This window comes from Onychostoma macrolepis, chromosome 03 (genome assembly GCF_012432095.1).
Source record: "Onychostoma macrolepis isolate SWU-2019 chromosome 03, ASM1243209v1, whole genome shotgun sequence".
NCBI lineage: Eukaryota > Metazoa > Chordata > Actinopteri > Cypriniformes > Cyprinidae > Onychostoma > Onychostoma macrolepis.
Window position 1 is genome coordinate 19963916 of NC_081157.1, and position 9426 is coordinate 19973341.

The window sequence follows — 9426 nt, forward strand, 5'->3', positions numbered from 1 at the left end:
TTATAAAAGAACAGCTTGGCCATTCGGGACATTGAGTTTTATATATATATTTATATATTAGTGCTGTCAAATGATTAATCTCATCCAAAATAAAAGTGTTTTTGTTTTTTTTACATATGTGTGTGTGTACTGTGTATATTTATTATGTATATGTAAAGACAAACACATGCAGCATATATTTTGAAAATATTTACATGTGTATATATTTATATGCATATAAATTATATAATGTATAATTTATTAAATATATAAACGTAACATGTTTTTTCTTGAATGTATACATATGTGTGTATTTATATATACTTAATAAATATACACAGTACACACCAGACCAGGTAAGCAATATTTAGTCTAGGACAGCTGAAAATTGTGCAGTGCATCCCGGGACAACTTGGCATATTCCCAGGGACATCACATTCAGGGGTGAACCCTTTTTTGGCCCTCTTTGGCCATTTGTTTAAATCTGCCAAGTTTGATAGGATTTTAAACCTTTTTATGTGATGGTCATGCAAAAATAGTGTTATCTGTGTTTCAGGATTACTTTGGGTGTATGGGATGGCCTGGATGAGTGTGAGATTTCCCGGCCTAAAATTTTGTCTCAGTCCGCCCTGATTCAAATCGTTTAATGCACAGCTAGCCGTTGATTATCTCGTTTATGCCATGGTCATTTGCCAGCATTCACATATTAAAGATGTTAATAATATTTGCGCTGCAATATTTGACTGGAACGATAAAAATGACGGTTATTTTCGTCTGTATTACTATTCAACTGTAACTATGTTACTATGGTTACCAATGTTTACAGGAAGTGCATTAATATAGAACGTGATTAAACTGACCTGGAACTACCTGTGCAGTTCAACGAATTTAATCAACACCTGCCAGCCAATCAGAATCCAGTATTCAGACAGACCATGGCATACATATATATATATATATATATATATATATTCATGGATCACGGAACGTGTGTTGACTTCGCACACTGGTACAATGGATTAGAAGTGGCATTATATTGCATTATAAATGTACCAAATCCTTGTTATTGTACCAAATAAAGTGTGTAAGATTGTACATTTTACATCCTAGTCTACATTTTAATATTAGAAACAGTTAGTATTAGATTCCAGATATTAGCCTATTTATTAAGACTCTGGATAATTGATTTTTAGAATAGAGATCACAGTTCTCCTAAGATTCTGAAGCAAAACATTAGACAAATACAAAATAATATGTAGGCTAATTCACTTAGGTTTCTTACAAAATGTTTTATTTAAATGAGTGTAAAATGTTATAAATGAGCCTATTAAAATAAAAATGTAAAAATTATTTGAAATATATGAACTTGTTTCGTTTTTGAACGAATCTCTTGATTGAATGAATTGGACATCAGATACTTTTTAACTGCCACCTTTCGCTACCTTCTGGTATAATGTAACATTTATAATCGGGGCGGTGACAGAGAAAACAGGTTATTGTTGTTATTATATTAATAATAAAATCGCTGTAGGTGCATTTCAAGTATTTATGAGGAGTGTAGGATTAGGCCTATTATCGTGCTTAATTTATGACATGGGGGCGCCCGCGCAATCTTTTTTTTTTTTTTTTTCTGCGGAAAGAGCTTAAAATACTTCTTCATTTTTGGATGTGCTTTTCTGTCGTCTCATGCAGTCTCTGTGGATGGAGCGCGTCGCAACAATGAACCGGCTCACAGACATAAACTAAACTGAAACAAATCTATAGAAAGATTGAAATGTCTACTACAAACTAATTCAAATAAAAAACAAATCTTCTCTAATTATGTAGTCAGTATGAAATTGTGCACGTCCGTTAGCCTACTGCGGAGATGGAGAGTCAGTGCCGGCGTTTGCAGCCGACACTAACTGAGAAAGCACTAGTTTAGTAATAAATAATTAAAATGTCTTTTTTCCCCGATGCATTCATAATTATTACTTTTGCCGGTGTTTTCCAGCAAGCTTTATGAGCGCGCTTGAGCGCGGAATGTAGACTATAATACGCCTAAATGCTTTTTAAAAGATGGTTTAGTAGGTTATTATATTAATCTATTTAATATAAACGTTCAACTAGTTTACTAGAAAAATCTGTCGGGGGCTGGCCTGGCCTACTTGGCACAAGGAACCGATCCATTTTTTAAATAAAATGCTGTGACATTACGAAATGTGCGACTGAAAATCACGTCACGTAGTATTTCATTGCACGAGTTATGCAAGTGTAAGTAGACAAATGTTATTGTATTATTTAATCTTTCTTAAACTATGGTCTTTTTAGGGGTGCTGGAGCACCAGCTAGCCCTAGCGCCGCCCATTACAATCATTTGAAGCGTAACATCAGTTCCAAAGGTTAGTTTCTCATTTTGAACGGGGCTGCCGCAGCATCAGAGTCTATATTCGGACTACACTGTGTGCAGAATTATTAGGCAAGTTGATATTCTGGTCATATTTTTTTTTCCAAGAACATTTTACCAATTCCAAACCACATCAATCTTAATAACTACTATTGATTTTGTATTTAATAATTTATAAGTTATATATAATTGTCCATGAAGGCTGATAGTCAGAAACTCCTTATTTCAGGTGTGCTGAATTATTAGGCAGGTTTTCCTTTACAGATAAAATGAGCCAAAAAAGAGATTGAACTCAAGAATAAAAGTTAAAAAAATTATTAAATGCCCATGAGAAGGATGCAATAATAGAATTAGCAAAGTTAAGGCATGACCATTGGGCAGCGAAATGCTCATTGGGTCAGCAAGGTCAGAAAAAACAGGTGGAGAGGAAAAGACACGTTAACTGCAAAAGAATTAAGAATTAAGGTGAAGAATTAGGTGAGAAACCATCAGGAATCATTTAGTCTCCAGCACCATCATTTTCCAGAACTGCAACCTTCCTGGAGTCTCCAGAAGTGCAATGTGTCAGGTTCTCCGAGACCTTGCTTGGGTAAAAAATGCTAAAAAATAACCCTCACTTAATATGAATAACATGCTGAAGTGTTGTGAAATACATGAAGACTGATTTTGTATAGGATTTATGAACAGATAAGTTGTGAGTGACTCTCGAAGGACCAGCATCACATCATCTTGTACCACTGTTTGAAGAATTTATCTTCCAGAATCTGGCAGTAAGTTTTGGGAGGTTTTTAACGATTTATTTGTATGATACAGCTGCAAATAAGTATTTGAACACCTGAGAAAATCAATGTTAATATTTGGTACAGTAGCCTTTGTTTGCAATTACAGAGGTCAAACGTTTCCTGTAGTTTTTCACCAGGTTTGCACACACTGCAGGAGGGATTTTGGCCCACCTCCACACAGATCTTCTCTAGATCAGTCAGGTTTCTGGCCTGTCACTGAGAAACACGGAGTTTGAGCTCCTCCAAAGATTCTCTATTGGGTTTAGGTCTGGAGACTGGCTAGGCCACGCCAGAACCTTGATATGCTTCTTACAGAGCCACTCCTTGGTTATCCTGGCTGTGTGCTTGGTCATTGTCATGTTGGAAGACCCAGCCTCGACCCATCTTCAATGCTCTAACTGAGGGAAGGAGGTTGTTCCCCAAAATCTCGCAATACATGGCCCCGGTCATCCTCTCCTTAATACAGTGCAGTCGCCCTGTCCCATGTGCAGAAAAACACCCCCAAAGCATGATGCTACCACCCCCATGCTTCACAGTAGGGATGGTGTTCTTGGGATGGTACTCATCATTCTTCTTCCTCCAAACACGTTTAGTGGAATTATGACCAAAAAGTTCTATTTTCTTAGGATCATTGAGACCCCACGAGGTGAGATCTTGCATGGAGCCCCAGTCCGAGGGAGATTGACAGTCATGTGGACCTTTTTTCACCAAGCTGCTTGGCAATTTCCCCGTAGCCCTTTCCAGCCTTGTGGAGGTGTACAATTTTGTCTCTAGTGTCTTTGGACAGCTCTTTGGTCTTGGCCATGTTAGTAGTTGGATTCTTACTGATTGTATGGGGTGGACAGGTGTCTTTATGCAGCTAACGACCTCAAACAGGTGCATCTAATTTAGGATAATAAATGGAGTGGAGGTGGACATTTTAAAGGCAGACTAACAGGTCTTTGAGGGTCAGAATTCTAGCTGATAGACAGGTGTTCAAATACTTATTTGCAGCTGTATCACACAAATAAATAGTTAAAAAATCATACATTGTGATTTCTGGATTTTTTTTTTAGATTATGTCTGTCACAGTGGACATGCACCTACGATGACAATTTCAGACCCCTCCATGATTTCTAAGTGGGAGAACTTGCAAAATAGCAGGGTGTTCAAATACTTATTTTCCTCACTGTATGTACAATTATTCTAAAAATAATTTTAATGTCATACAAAAACAAAGAAAAAAAAGGAATTGAGTAAATTGTACTGTTATGTGACTGCACATGTAGTGTAGTAATTTAGGGAGATGAAAATACTGTGAAATTACATACAAATGGCAAGACATTTGAAAGCATAACAACTGAACATCTATGAAACGTCAATCAATAATATATTTTTTTAAAAATGGCACTTACATTTTTGTACTAAAATAGGCTATTATTGCAACCATATGAATGAATGAAAATGCATAATTTTCAATTAAAGAAAACTTAGAAGAGTGTGGGCTGCTTCTGGTGCTTGGATTTCTACTTCAATATAATGAGGTCCAAGTTTAAGAATAGCCTACGCTAGAAGTTATGATATGGTAATTCCCAGATTTAAAGGACTGATAAATACAGGACTTTGGCTGCAATTTAAGTGTAGTCCAAGGAGGGAATTTTGGAAGGGGGCAGGAGGCGATGTTCTGGCTCACCATAGACAGCAGAACTTATTCTCAAGCTGAATAAACAGTCAACAACTGGAGGGTTTACTGTAGTCACAGTAATCTTCTTCCACCCTGTTCCTGACATCCCAATGATTAACAAAAAACTTGTTTCTACAAAAGGTATCATCTTATTTGGAGGTCCTTGGAATAATAATCTTGGGAGAAAAATAAAACTGAATAAAGAATCATTACAGCAGCTCTGGTTAAATGTGAAAAAAAAAGGAAAAAAAAGTGCAGTGCAGATAAAGAGTGCAGGTCTGGTAATTGCAAAACTGAAGGCATTGACAGAATATGGAAGCCCATTTCCGCCAGGTAAGAAAAAAATTAATGCCTCAAAAAGTCGAAATTATGACATACTTAAGTCATAATTTCGAGATAAAAAGTCGAAATTATGACTTACTAAATCGAAATTATGACTTAAAAAATCGAAATTATGATATTTTAAAAGTCAAAATAATGACTTTAAAAGTCGAAATTATGACTTGCTGACCTGCAGGCTCATGATCTAATAAGATACAACACAGGTGGTCCGATGGATTGTGAACATATTAAGGAGTATTTTAAACGTGGTTTTACTAACGATGAAATTCTTGCTTTATTAGCGGAACGGCATGGAATAGTTCTGAGCAAACGCACTCTTGAAAGGATTTTAAGCAAGAAACAGCTTTGGCGCAGAAAGAACAAAACGGATGTGACTGAGGTGGCAGCTTTCATTGAACAGCAACTTCAAACCTCTGGCCAGTCCCATGGTTATAGATGGATGCACCAAAAATGTTGGTTGAATGGTATTGTAACTGATAGGGAAACAGTGCGAGTTCTGCTCCGGCTTTTAGATGGTGAAGGGGTTAACTTGAGGTCAAGAAATCGACTGAGGCGGCGTGTATATCATAGCCGTGGTCCGAACTTTGTGTGGCACGTAGATGGCTATGACAAGCTGAAGCCATTTGGAATCGGAATAAGTGGATGTATTGATGGATTTTCCAGGAGCATGATATGGCTTGAGGCATACAAGACCAACAATGATCCAAGACTCATTGCTGGATACTTCATGGATGCAGTAATTAAAGCTGGGGGGTGTCCTACTAGAGTAAGGCTAGATTTAGGAACAGAAAATGTTCATTTGGCTGAGATGCAAAATTTTCGACTTTTTCTGAGGATCGACCAGAAACAGACCATGTTACTTTTGGCCCAAGCTCTGGAAACCAGCGCATCGAAAGATGGTGGCTCACTCTGCGAAGTGAATGTGTCCAATTTTGGATAGACCTCTTTGACAAACTGAGAGAGGATGGGCACTTCGCAGACACTCTTTTGGACAAATCCTTGGTCCAGTTCTGTTTCCTTAACAAAATCCAGGTGAGATCTCATTTATCGCAACTGCCTTGATTGCATTAATGTCTTTTAGAGGACTTTGTAGTCACCGATTTTATGTGGAGTTCAGTAGGCTTAATATAGTCTAAATTTATGTCGGGATACTGTATTCAAAATGGTTTGGCTAGGCATTAAAAGTTACAAAAGTATTCTTAATATGTTAACTGAAAAAGGAATACTGGTTTAAACCAACAATAACTTCCACATTTTGTTCCATCAATTACGAGAACTGAAAATAGGCTATAAAGCTGATTAACACGATAAAAGCTAGCAAGATTTTATCTAAAAATGTTATTTAATTTAATCTGAATGGAGTAAGGCTCTAAGATTTTATCCACACAGGGCTTCACAACACACACACACACACACACACACACACACACACACACACACACACAGACAGAGAAACACAGTCACAAAATCCTGATAATTTTCAATACACTTTATTAGATTTATTTAACTGTAGCATAGACCTGGTGTTTAAAGGCAAAATTAACTATAGTTATTATAAACTGAAATAGATCAGATCAAAAGTAAAATAACATTCTGCAAATGTCACTCAGTTTTGCCTGTCACTTCCCCAAGTGTCCACCAGATGTCACCTATAGTCTAACATGGAATAGTAACTTGGCTCACATCTTTTATTGACGTCCTCACTCAATCAGTGTATTTTTAATGTTATAAATCATTTTTATTATGCATACCAAAAATGTAAAATATCTTAATTCTATTCATTGCACATTTTCTGTGGTTTGATTACCTGGTTCCATGATGCATGCTCTGTTTGATTCTCCTGCTACACACATAGATTGACAGACATCTACTAACTCTGTTTCAATACGTTTCCTTACAGGAAGAGCTTGATGAGATTGTCTTAGCTTGGAACAATCACAGAATACGGCCCGTCCACAACTCACGGTCACCACATGGCCGACCATCCATCATGTATGCAGTATCTCATCTATATGGAGCCACAGACCACCTGCATCCAGTACATCTGGAGAGGGTTCAAGTCTGTTTAGAAGAGTGTATTTTCAAGGACTTTCCATGCGATGAAGACATTTTTAACACATGTGTTGATCTTATGTCAGAGCATGATTTGAACCTTACAAATGATGTGTTTGCAGCAGTGGACTTGTACATAACACTTAGAGAGCTAATTAACAGTGTGTTGGAGCCTCGTAACTAAAAAATGTGTTGCTGAAGACTTAACATTTGATATTTGTATTCTACTGGTCAGTAATGAAGACAAACAAGTTGTGTTTTAACAAGGGAATTGTTTAATTGTCCCAAAACAACACATTCCAAAATTGCAATTGGAAAAAAAATACATTTAAATAAACTGTAGCATAGGCTACTTGTGTTATAGTAATGAAAGAACAGTGATGACGAGAATAAAAACAAAAGGAAAGTTTTGTATAATATGTGTAGAAAAACTTATTTTTATCAAAATACATGACAAATTGTAGAATCTTTGTTACTGGAATATCAAAAAGGCCCTTTCAAACTTTGTGCCTCAGAGAGAAACTTTGGAAATGTGAACATGTAAAACGCATCTTGAAAAAAAAAAGACAAAAACAAAAAATAAAGCTTGCTTTGACCTCAATTATGTTGTTTAAGCTTAACTTCAGTTCCTTCTCTTGTGCCTTAGAGAGAATATTAACAGGAACTTTGGAAATGTGAACATGTAAATCACATCTTGAGAAAAAAACAAAAAATAAAGCTTTTTAGGTTGTTTAAGCTTAGCTTCAGTTCCTTCCTAAATAGTAGGCCTATACTAAGTGTCCTAGACTATATCCATGACCCATATGTTGCTCTCTAACACTTTGTTCATTTCGTGGCGAAACTCTGGGTAGTTATCATAATTCACAGGCAGCTCCAGGTAACAGTCACATGTGTGTGCAATGGGTCGTCTTTGAAAGCCTTCCAGTTGTGTGAAGCTAACGGTGATGTTCTTTCCCAGGAACAAATCTGACCCGGTGCAAAACCGAAGGAAGAGGGACAGGTGTTGTTTATCTGATTCTCTAAGAAATGTACTTAGATACCTGCCAGTTTGTTTTTGTTGTACATTCATCGTAGCAGGGTAAACTATTGATTTCATGACCTTTCTTGATGTCGGTTGGAGTTCATCATAGGCAGCTGCGATGTCCTGGAGCTCAATTCTCATAGGTGCAAGCACATCATGCCACTGCTCTATCACAAACGCAGGTTCTTGAATCAACTTCTGATGTGCCATCTCCTCCAAGAGCTGCTCAATATTATCTGCTGTTGGGACTCTTCGACAGTTATGATGATCCATCACCTCAAACAGCTCTTCTTTGTCCACATCTTCAAAATGTGAACGGCATGATTCTAGGATCACCCTGTCTGATTCTGTAACATATCTGAGAAAGCAGTCCACAAGACTTGTTGTGACACATCCATGAGCTGCCTGTTCCAGCATTACCGGTGCTATTTTTACAGGCAGGTACTTCTCTTTTAGCCAACCAAATGCAATGATTCGGCCAATGCTTTCCCACTCTTGTTGACCAAAGTCATGTCGTAGATAAGGGACCTTAAAACTATTTCCCAAAGTGCATTGCTCATAAAAGTCATTCCAAAACTCAGAAAGCACATCCCTCAAACCCCCTTCATCAACAGCATTTTCTAGCCGTCCATCAGGAAGAATGACTTTCATAGATATGTTATCTGTCAAGACACTTTTGTCACAAAATGTGCAATAAGCTGTCGAAGGGCCTGGCCACGATGAATAACAAGAATTTTCTTCACCCTTTCACTCTGAACAAACGGCTCTGGTGAGTTATCAATTGGAGAAGGAACAGAATATGATTCCTCTAAAAGAGGTAAGGTGTCATCTAGCGCAGTGTCTTCCAGCCCAGAGATGTGTCCAGTGGAGACTGTTACAGTGCCACTATCCTCCAGATTGTCCACCTCTGGCTGTCTGGCTGCATCAGTCTCAATCGCACTTGATGCATCAGGCACGCTAGTTATTGAGTCAGACAAAAAAACATCATCACTGCCTGTTGCAATTACAGCGCTACTGCTTATGTAAATTAGATCTGGCTCAACATTCTCAGAGAACAGAGCGGACTGGCTGGTACGTGTGGGAGACCAGGAATCTTGCATGTTTTCCACTCTCTGCGCAATTGTTTCGCTGCTGAAGTGGAACTGTGTGTCTGACTGCGTGTCACTAGGGATGATTTTCTTCTTGGTTGTCAAGTAAAAAT